Genomic DNA, 11,533 nt, shown 5'->3' with positions numbered 1-11,533 from the left:
TCATGGCATTTCTGGGAACAATTTGGCAACAGCCTAAAATCAATGTACTGCTAGTGCAGAGTGATAGAGTCATTCTATGTCTAGAAATTTATTGTAAGAAAATAATCAGATGGGGGAGGGACCTGCTATAAAAATGTTTATCACAATATTACACATTATGGTTAAAAATTAGAACCTAAATGACCAAATGAGAATTTTTTAAAAACATTATAATTCATGCAATCATTAAAAGTGATGTTGCAAATTTTTTCCTGACATAAACTGACCATCTTCCCTCCCTTCTCTTCACCATCTCCTTGCCGCTTAAAAAAAAGAACTGATGTAGGATACCACTATCAAGACAGTATTTAATCCCTCAGTTAAGCTGGAGTAAATAAAGGTCAACACTACTACTGAAGATGCATACTTACTTACACAGAAAAATGTTCCAGGTATAGTGTTCATGCAAAGAGCAAATTATAATTTGCATTATAATTTAAGTTCAATTATAAATTTTAAATTATAATTTAATTTAAACTCTAATTAATAATTTAATCTTTTATTTGAAAATTATAAAATTATTTTCAGGAACACATACATAAATAGTAAAAAGATATAAAAGATTGCAATGGTTATATCTGGGTATTGAAATTACATTTTTAAATGTTTCTTCTTTTGCTTAGGCTTATACTAATACTAGAGGCCCAGTGCACAGATTCGTGCACATTGAAAGGAAATTAATTAGAAGGCAGCCGGTGGGGTGGGACTGGGCGAGATGAGCTGGACACACTCTGGAGCTGTGCCAGGGCTCGAAGGGCATCTGCAGAGTGAGCAGGGTTCCTTTGGCAGGTGGGATCCCTCGACCTGGCCTGCAGGGATCAGGCCGAAACTGGCAGTCCGACACCCCCTACGGGTCCCGAAGTGTGAGAGGGCACTCTGCAAAGTTGCTGTCACTGGACAGCTCCTGCGTTGAGCATCTGTCTCCTGATGGTCAGTGCACATCATAGCTACCAGCCGGTCAGCTGGTCAGCCAGTTGCTTAGGCTTTTATATATAGAAATATTTACACGTATTTATTTGCTTACCAAACCCGGGATATTAATGAACATCTAACATAATCCTTCTACAATAGGTAACCACATGTTTTAATTTGTTAAAATATAATAGATAATAACGTTCAAGTTTCTCTTTAAGGTGTGATTTATCCAAAGAAAAGAACAGTTCCAATGCCCTCACTTCCTTTTTCAATTGCCTTGCAGTTAACTAGTTTTTCTCACCTTCAAAACTTTTTGTTACTTTCTTTGAGTCATTCCACATTAACTTGAAATAATACAAAAATAGTCTTGTAATAGAGTTATATTGCTCTCATGCAAAGATCCTAGATTGTTTTAATGAGCTTATAGTTTTTTCCCTTCTCCTGAGTTAAAACAGAAATAATCTTCCGAATGACTCTGTTATCAGTTCAGGATTAAAATAGAGCACACACTGTTCTAATATAACTAGGCCTAAGGTTCTTTTAGATGGTACTTGACAAAGTTAGAGCATTCTAAAATTGTGGTTCTGAGCTAAAAGGAGAGACAAGGACTTCTATTCTGTGCTGTGATGATAGAACTACTTTTAAAATTGCCAAACTCACTGTGCCTGGCTCCTAGGTAAAGCCATTCAGTGGATGCTCAGTGACATCAATCAAAGACATAAAGTCTTCACAGAAGAGGTCTTGACGGTTGCTTCCCAACATGCCAATCTAGAAGGAACACTGAAACCTCAAGGACAATGCAATCCAATGGAGAAATCTGCATTCCAGAATTCCTCTCCGAGCAATTCCTGTGAGGTGGTTGGAAAGAGCACTTTGAAAAACCTTTAGGGGCAGTGACGGTGAGAAATGAAGCCTCTGAGGAGACATTTTAAAGGAAACGCAGAGAGCCCACTGTGGTCAGCCCTACTAACTTTACCCTAATTCATTCATCCATATTTCTTCCTTGGTGCCTAGATATGCCTAGGACATAGTAAATGCCCAATAAATATCTGTTGAAAGAATGAATTGGTTCAAAATGGCTCAGACTCTTTCCGATAAAAAATGCACACTGAGTTACAAAGAGAGAGGGCCAAAGCAAGCACCTAGTAATAACAGCAATGCCGAAGTTGCTAAGATATTGATTGGTGTTGAGGTAGCTTTAGTTCAGTTCTTTGCTCCCAGGATGAATCAATACTGCATCATAAACAGAGGAAGTATCTGGGCCTAACAGAATCTAGCAATGTCTGCCTCCTTTTCCAAAAAGTTGTCTTCCTGTAAAAAGACATGCCGAGTTCACTTATTTAACTGGAAGTCGTCTGGGGGTGATTTTTAGCAATCCACAATATAAAAGAAGGAAGTAACTATACCCAGCAGATTCTTTTTAACTAGCATTTATAAAGCACTGTATTTTCCTCATGAGTTCACCCTTACTCACAGTCACGCTCTCATTCATTCATTCATTCATTTCATTCATACATATAGCAATCCAGGATGGGGCATGAGAATATCATAGTGTTTTAATAAAGTAATAGTCTGATTCAATAAAGACCCTACAAAATACTAAACACAATATGCATTGTGAAGGAAAGTTAGCTTTCAGAAACGAGCCTTCGTGCTGCCAGCAATGCTGCACAGCAAGCAACCACAGCAATCCAAAAATAGAGCCAGGTCCACCTCCAGCTCAGCGCTCTCTGTCCGCTCTCCATCCTCTCTCTCCCTCAGGAAGAACGTCAGCTTCACCTGGCTCTCCAAGGGCCGTGTGGTTGCAGCCCCTTCAAGCCCACACTCCATTTTCTGGACAACGCAATCCAATTAATCCCTGTCATCGGCTTTGTATGGGTGTCACCATTATTAAAAAGCAGTGTGGAGACTGCTTGGGAAAGAGCTGATTAGCAATCACGATTAAATAACAACCCTAAAATTGAATAATCAACCAGGTAAGGGATGGACTCATTGCAGAGGGTGAACTCCTCTGTCCCCGGAGAAGCACTAGGGGAGGTGACCAAGGCCATTCATCATCAGATTAAATAATAAAAAGGGCCGAAATCACTTTCCACTTCCATATTTGTTATCTGATCCAAGGTGTGTCTACATCAGTTGAAAGGGGGCTTCCTTTCTGGATGCAATGTTAACTGAGAATCATGAGCGGAAAGGATCGTGTCCGTACATTTGACTCACCATCTCCCATGCCTGCCCTCCACTTTCTTTGACATCATCCCAGCACAGGCAGGCAAATGGTTCCTTAGCCTATATTAGCGATTCTCAACCTGTGGGTCTCGACCCCTTTGGGGGTCGAATGACCCTTTCACAGGGGTCACCTAAGACCATTGGAAAACACATATATAATTACATATTGTTTTTGTGATTAATCACTATGCTTTAATTATATTCAATTTGTAACAATGAAATTGGGGGTCACCACAACATGAGGAACTGTATTAAAGGGTCGCGGCATTAGGAAGGTTGAGAACCACTGTCCTATATAATAAGAGAGGAAGGTGCTAATTAGCCATTATGCCCTGAGGCATAACAACCAAGCGCATCATGACCAGATCACGGATCAGCTGGAGGGTGGGCCAGCGAGGTACAAGCCGAGGTGCAAATGGGCTGCAGAGAGCTACAGGAGGGGGCAGGGCAGCAAGCTATGGTGGGGGGGTGCTACAGGAGGGCAGGGCAGTAGGGTGAAGAGCTACAGGAGGGCAGGAGCAACCTACTGGTGCACGGATTCGTGTGCAGGACTACGAGTAGTAAATAAGAGGCTGGCATCAATCCATGTGTTTACATCTCTGATTGAGGAAGGAAATTCTATTATCATTTATGTACCTTTCCATAATTATAATTTAGAACACCTTTTATGTCAAGAGCACCAAGCTCTTCCATGATTGCTTCTAAATTGAGCCCATTTATTTTGTATTTCACAACTCCCTGTGAGAGTTTAGTGTGGCCATTTGTTAAATATCTCTGGCAAACAGAAAAAAAGAAAGATATAGTAGAGAACAAAGAATGGTAGCCAGGCGTAATATGAATAGCACTGAATTTTGATTCAGGAGTTTTGGGTTCAAGTTGTAGTTTTATAATTTTTTTAAACATATCTTGTGTATGTTCAGCTAGAGAACCAAATTTTTATTTCCTTCAAAAGCATAACCCCCCACTAATGTACCACATCACATAGTAATGATCTAGTCTCTTTTCTTGTCTGAAAATGAGAATAATATGATAACTAACAGGTTTGCTGTGAAGATTAAATGGAATAACTCATGTGAAAGGGATATTGCAATCTAAGGTATGATTATTAATTCAATCAATGGATGGTCCAAACTCCTTATCTGAACCAATGTTCTCCCACAAAACCTTCACCTGAGACACTGACAAGCTGTCATTTTTCACTGTTGGAATTAATAAGTTCTCTTTTCCCCAGCTTCTGGTTGATGAGGGTGTTAACAACTGGGAAATGCAGAGACTGGGGAGGCCAAGAGAAGAGAAAAAATAATGTCAGAAATTAGAACTCCTGGAATGACCAAGAGTTGAGGTTTCTAGGCATAACTGAGTAGGCACAAAACAAATGAAATATCAATTAATTAAAACTCATGTTGCAAATATAGACACATTGAGATTCATCAATTCTAGTTTATTTAGCTCAACTGACAAATAACTTATGGAAAGAATTTCTAAATGTTGACCCATAAATTATTTTTATTTGTTATTTTTCAACCAATCAAATCACTAAATACATACATAGAAATTTGTTTTCCTAGTCTCTTGCTTCTTCAGAATTTTAAAACTGGGAAGGTCTGGGGGGATGATCGATAGCAGTGGTGTCCAGCAGAACCTTCTACAATGATGGAAGTGTTGTATGATTTGTGTTGTCCAATATGGTACCTACTAGCCACATGTGGCCATCAAACACTCAAAATATCCCTAGTGCAACTGAGAAACTAAATTTGTAATTTTATTTTAACTTCAGTTAATTTGGGTGTAAATAATCCCTTCAAACTATAACCCCAGGATTGATTTGCCAGAAATCATTCAGTCATGCTTCAGGGAGAGACTTGGGTGTGCTGGTAGCTAATTCAAGAAGAGAAAATAATCCTTCTTTAGACTTGCTTTAGAGAGATTCCTTCAAACTCTGAGATTCTACAATATTAAGGAATCAACCAAATGATCAGTTTAAAGGAAAGGAGGAGATATCTACATTTTAATCAGTCAGGCCAAAGATTAGCCTCATTAATTATCTCAGTAACCTTATATGCTGCGTCTGCAAAAGTTCTGACATATTGAGATGTTTCTCTTTTTTAACAGAACCCAGACCTTTTTTTTCTTTTTTTCTTTCTTTTTTTTTAGGTAAAAGTGTGGCCATTGCATCAGGGAGGCTGGATCAGCCTTTGCCTCAGGAGTGGACCCTGACTGGCCTAAACTACCTGTGATGTAATTCTAGTCAATAAGACTTGAAGTGTAGTCAACTGGAGAAGGAAGGGTAGAGCGAGGCTGCTTTTGAACATGGTCTCCTCATTCTGAAGACTTCATGTGCCTCTGGATGTCACCTATCAACTCGATGCCTGGAACTTCAGCAGCCACGTTATGACTGTGGAGAGAGCTACTCTGAGGACTAGCCCATCCTGCTGAGGATGACAGAGCAGAAATATGGAAAGAACCTATGCTTTAGATGACAATATTGAGCCTCTGAACCAACCAATCCCAGCGTAATCCTACTACTGCTTTTCTATTTATGTGAAATAATTTAAATATTCTTTTGATGTTTTGGGCCACTTTGGGTTGAATTTTCTGTTACTTGCACCTAAAGCCTTCTGATGCCAGTCACCTATTAAGTACCAGGTAGGCACTTAATAGACATTATCTTAGTCAAAACTTGTAACAACCCTCTGAAGAAAGTTTCATCAACTCCATGTTGCAGCTGGGAAATCTGAGACTCAAGAGAGATGAAGTTGCCGAGGCCACCTGACTAATACATGGCTGTCAAGATTGAAACTCAGGTGTGCCTGATACCACAGCCCACATACCTCCCTCCCAGCTCCTGCCTCTTGGAACTGAATGTCCCCGTGAGCCTGTGGATTAGCAGGCACGTCTTAAAGTGGCTGGGCCCTTGAACTCAGCTGCCTTACTTTTCAGATCATCTGTAGATCCTCCCGGGAGAATAAAGTGATCTGCCCAGGTGACCTCACCCAATTAGCTTAAAATTGGAACACAATTAGAGCCGTGATTCATTTCAACTTTTATTTCGAAGCACTCCCTGCACACTCCTCCTGACAGCTGAGAAAGCAGGCTCTGAGGCCAGAGACTCCACCTCCCATCAGACTTTCTGCAGGTTCCTCTCTGGCACACCTGATGCTCTTAGCTGGCTCGGTAGGGGAGTGTGGCCGTGACAGCAGCAAAATGCACCCTCCTGCCCTCTTTCCTTACCTCCCAACAGAGCACCTCAGCATGCTGGCCTGCCCCAAACGCGGGGGGTAATTGTGAAAAGCCCAGGAGCCTTGCTACTCTACCCCTGAACGGGGATGTACATTCATGAATAATGGACGCAGCGAGTGACTCACACAGCGCTCTGTGGTTATTAGCTATCTCCACGGCGTGCTACTTCACAGAATGATGAGATGCTAATGGGTTCATTTGCTCGCTTTGTTTTGATTCCTAGGGATGGACTCTTTCGCCTACCAGTGGAATAAAAATGTTCAAGGCTTTTCATTTAGTTGTCAGGGAGATCGCTTCGGAGGCCGTGATTTATGTGTCATTGAGGCTCCAATCTGTTTAGAGACTTTGAAAGCATTTAAGTAGGGAAGCTTAAAGAATAGGCTTCTTTAAATAACATTAAGTAGATGCTCTCCCTTCCAGGAAGTGGAGCTTAATCCCATCCCCCTTGAGTGTGGGCAGGACTTAGCATCTGGTATCCAATGAATAAGAGCATAGAAAGGAGGAAATAGTAACTCTACAGTGGAGAGATCTGGCAAACACTACCTTCAACAAGTGACCAAGTTTATCATAATGAGTGATACCCTGGGGGATAGCATGTGCTCCCTGAAAGAACATGATGAGGAAAGAACTGCATCTCTGTGGTCTTCCTTCCCCAAAACCCAGACCCCCTGACTAATCACAAGAAAAACATTAAATTAACCCAAATGGAGAGACAGTCTACACATCTGACCAGTACTCCTCAAAACTGTCAAGGTCATTCAAACTAAAGAAACACGAGGAACCATTACAGACCACTGGAGACAAGGAGACATAAAGCTCATGTGCCGTGTGGTGTCCCGAATGGGACCTGGAACAGAACATGGACATGGGTGGAAAAAATGGCAAAATCTAAATAAAGTTTGGAGTTCAGTTAATAGCAATGTACCAAGGTCAAATGTACCAAGTTTCTTCATTTTGACAAAAGTGCCACAGGAATGTTAAGATGTAAATATTAGGGGAAACTGGGTAAAGGGTATATGGAGACAATCTGTATCATCTTTGCAACTTTTCTGTAAATCTAAAAATTATTCCCAAATAAAAATTTATGTAACTCTTCCCCCCTCACCCAACAACAACAAAAAAAAGAATAGAAAGAAGTGGAATAGCTGCCCTTTTTCTCAACTTCCCCCAAATACACACACATCCTTGGGCTTTTATAACTGGGTTTGGGGTGAGGATGATAAGTAGGTTAAGAGAAGGCAAAGGGAATAAGAAAAATTGAGATGATAAGAAGGAAAGATGTAGAGAAAAGAAGAAGGATGTGGAGGAGGAGGAGATGCCATGGGGTGGGGTGGAGAAGTAGGGAGAAGAAGATATAAAGGTGAAGGCCCCCAAGGTTTTGTCCCTGCTCAGGAGCAAGGAAATAAAATTAAGTAGCGAAAGATAGTGTGAACAGTGCTGCCCATTTCACTGCCTGACACATTGGGGTACTTTGTTCAGAGATGCCACAGAGTGTAGAAATGAGGAGACACTTCTCCAGCACGGAGGTGAAAGTGACCAGCCAGAGGCTCACCAATCCCATTCCCTCTTCCAGGACCCACAAGAAAACTGCATTTCCCAGTCATCCTTGCTCTTAGACTGGTACCATATGACTCAGTTCTGGCCAGTGGTGTGTAGATGGAAATAACATGCACCACATCCCAGTCCAGCCTCTACAACATCTCACACCATCCCCCATCCTCTCTCTTTCTCTCCTGCTCATAAGACAGGCAGTTGGAAGCTAAGGCCTCTAGGATAGTACAGCTACACCAGGGCAGAAGCCCAGATTCCAGAGTCTCTGCCTGAAGCTTCCAGACAGAAAAGATGCCCCAGCTGCATTGGATGGTGGCCAAGTGAGGAACAACGTTTGTTGCAGTGAGCCATTGGGATTTGAGACTTGTTTGTTATAGCAGCTAGCCTATCCTAATACAGAATGGATACACACATGACTAATGACCAAAACATTCTAGGTCAGTTCAGAGTGCAGAATGCAAAAGAGGTGGCATTAGTCTGTCGCCCCAAAGGGATGAAGCTTTTGATCTGAAAGAGCTGAGAATTGAATATTCCAGGTGGAGAGATGTACCTAAGAGAACTACCAAAACAAAACAACAGAGCATGGTCCACAGCCCTTGCTGGCATGTGGTTCACTTAAGCTGAAACACTACAGGGAAGCCTGGGAACACTGGGAAATGAGGCTGTGAAAGAAGTCCAGGCCAGACCCTAGCAAGTCCTAAGAGCCTGCTTTACAGCGGGATCTTAAACAGATCTCCAGCATCATTCTGACCCAACTTACAGAATGAAGTGTGTGTGAGAGAAGGCAGGCAGGGAGCCCTGTGAGAGGATGGGTGCAGCAGTCCAGTAGGGGCAGCCTGAGCCAGCGAATGGGGAGCAGGGAAGAGCCCTGAGAGACACTGCTGGGACTGGCATCCCATCAGCTGTGCGCGAAACGATGTCACTGACGGTGACTTCATGTGACTTAACAGTGCTTCAGCCTCCCTTCCTGCCATTCCCAGGCGCTGTGCTAAATTTTCCCCATCCAGGGGCTACCATATATCTGCAGCTGTCAAGTACAAACAGTTCCCAGAGGAAGAGATTAAATAGGTTTAACGTGTTATCCAACGAGTTGTTCCCATCTTCCTTTACCCACATTTTGAAGGACAAAGTGTACTTTTTCTCTTTATTTCTCCCGTTCACTACTTCTCTTTTTCTGCTTAGTGCAGGTCAACAAATATTTATTGTCTCTTCAAAGCAGCTGTGCAAACTGTGTGGGATATAAATCTAGGTAAGGAAGTGTGTGGAGCTAAGAATCTCAAACTAAAGAAAGACTGAGGAACCAGTACAGACCACTGGAGAAATTCCAACACACATGTTGCTAACAGGCCTCATGCAGTGATCTGTGTGACCTTGGACGACAGGAACATTCTGCCCAGATTGGCTGGAGAGGCAGCGGGGATGTCTAACCACAGGGCCTGGACAGACACATAGACCATTGTTGGGTTGAGAGGTAGGGAGGACAATTCCAGGCCATGAGCAAAAACACATCATAGCAAAGAGCTTGCCAAGGTTTACAATGGTAAGGAACCACTATATTGGTCAGAACACTTGGTTTGAGGTGACAGAAGCTGAACTCAAGCTGACTTAAACAAGAAAGGCAGGCAGACAGACAATATACCAACTCATAAAACCAAGCTTTGTCTAACTTCAAGTGTGTCCAGGGACTCCCATTATGCCACCATGACTTCGTATCCACCTGTCCTTCAGTGTTCCTCTCTTCCTCGGTTCACACTCACCTAGGCCTTTCCCCATGGTGGCAACATGGCCCCTGGCAGGTAGGCCCAGATATACATCCTACCAGCTTGGCACCACTTTCCAATAATTCCTGCAAAACCACAGGTTGGTTCTTATTGGTCCAGCTAGAGGCACCTGCCCATCTCCTCCAACCAATCCCAATGGTTGGAAGAACCTTGTGCCTCCACCGGCCAGGCATGGGTACGCGGCCCAGGGTGGGAGGTCGGAGGTGGGGTCAGCCTCACCCAAGCCATCAAATGTCACCACAGCTGGTGTGGCTGGGGAACAGCACAGGCCGTGGAGGTGGCAGGAGAGGCGAGGTGGTGGGAGGGAAGGATCAAGACAAAATAAGGCCCAGATCACAGATCCCTTTTGTAATATTCAAAGGAACAATGTGGCTTTTATTCTTCAGGCTACTGGCTCTCAACTGTTTTCTCCCACAACATAAATGATGAGCGAGGCCGTCTGCAGGCACATTGGGGCATTACTGGGGATTTTTCCACACATTGGCTCTAACTCCTCCCTCTTCTCCCACGCTAGACAGCAATGATACAGTGAACCTTGCTGTAATTGGTTTCTAAAGAGTAAAACAAAAAGAGAATAAATTATTCACAGGCTTCTGCTCTCCAATTACCAGCAGTAACTAATTTCTTGGATTCAACAATGTCTCCCATTGCCTCGGCTGAGCACAGATGTTGTAGGCACTGGGGAGACGCCGAGGGTTTGTAAAGGTAGAATGGATTGGACGAGGAGATTCTAAAGGCAGAGAGGCCGGTGGAAAAGCTATTATGGTGGAAAGGTGAGAGGTGCCAAGGACTGGAGCCATAGCTGGGGAAAATGGAAAAGGAGAAACTATTGACGGAGACATTGCCCGGGGTGTAACTGCTTCCTGACGGGAGAACAGCAGGGCGATGCTTCAGCTGAGCTGACACCTTCCAAACCGTCCCTTTCACCCCTCCTTCCTTCCCCCTCCCACTTGCAGACCAGCTGCAACATACATGCTGAAAAACAACGACAGCAGCCCGACACGGGGATTCCGGCCTCGGCAACATCCTCACTCTCAAGTCCAAAGGAGTGTTTCTTCAAAACTGCTTGTTATATGTACCGTAAAGTATAATGCAGTAATAATTTACTATAACCATTTTGGGTGGTTTTTATGGGATTATTAATGCTTCTGTGGGTGTTGTTAATAATACCTATAATTGTAATGGTTAATTATTATAAAATTATTATTACTAGTAACTTCAAAATAATGTCTCAAGGTGTACTAGTATAGTACTTTGCCACTGTATGCATTTATCTATCTCTATTTTATTTTCACAATAATTCTGAAACAGGTATTGTTGATCCCATTTTACAAACTAGCGAACTGATCAACTCGCCCCAAATCCCAGCAATAGCTGGTGGCAGAGACAGGGCTGAAACTCCCAATGTCTGACGCCCAGACCGGTGATTCCCTGTTTTGGTGCTCACTGTTTGCAGCAAAAAAATTTAATAAATACAAACTGTTTCCAATCTGAGAACAGGATTATCATTAGCTTTTAGATTTCCAGCCACTCGCATTTTCCAGGAAGAAAATTTAGAAAAAAAGGAAGGAGAAGATTCGGGGAGTTTGGGGGGAGTAGAAAAAGCTTCCACAGCAATTTGGTCGGTTCTAGCAGGAGGGTCTCAATGGGGTTGCTATTGGCACTTGGGAAGAACAATTTCTCCTTGTGTTGGACGGTCCTTTGTATTTTAGGGTGTGAAAGTCCTCCCCCAGCCCCCACCTCCAGGCATTGTGACAACCAAAATCCCCACTGTGTTTTCT

The sequence above is a fragment of the Myotis davidii genome, unplaced genomic scaffold (assembly GCF_000327345.1).
Source record: "Myotis davidii unplaced genomic scaffold, ASM32734v1 scaffold125, whole genome shotgun sequence".
In the NCBI taxonomy this organism is placed as follows: Eukaryota; Metazoa; Chordata; class Mammalia; order Chiroptera; family Vespertilionidae; genus Myotis; species Myotis davidii.
The sequence above is the reverse complement of the archived record's forward strand: the minus strand, read 5'-3'. Positions refer to the sequence as shown.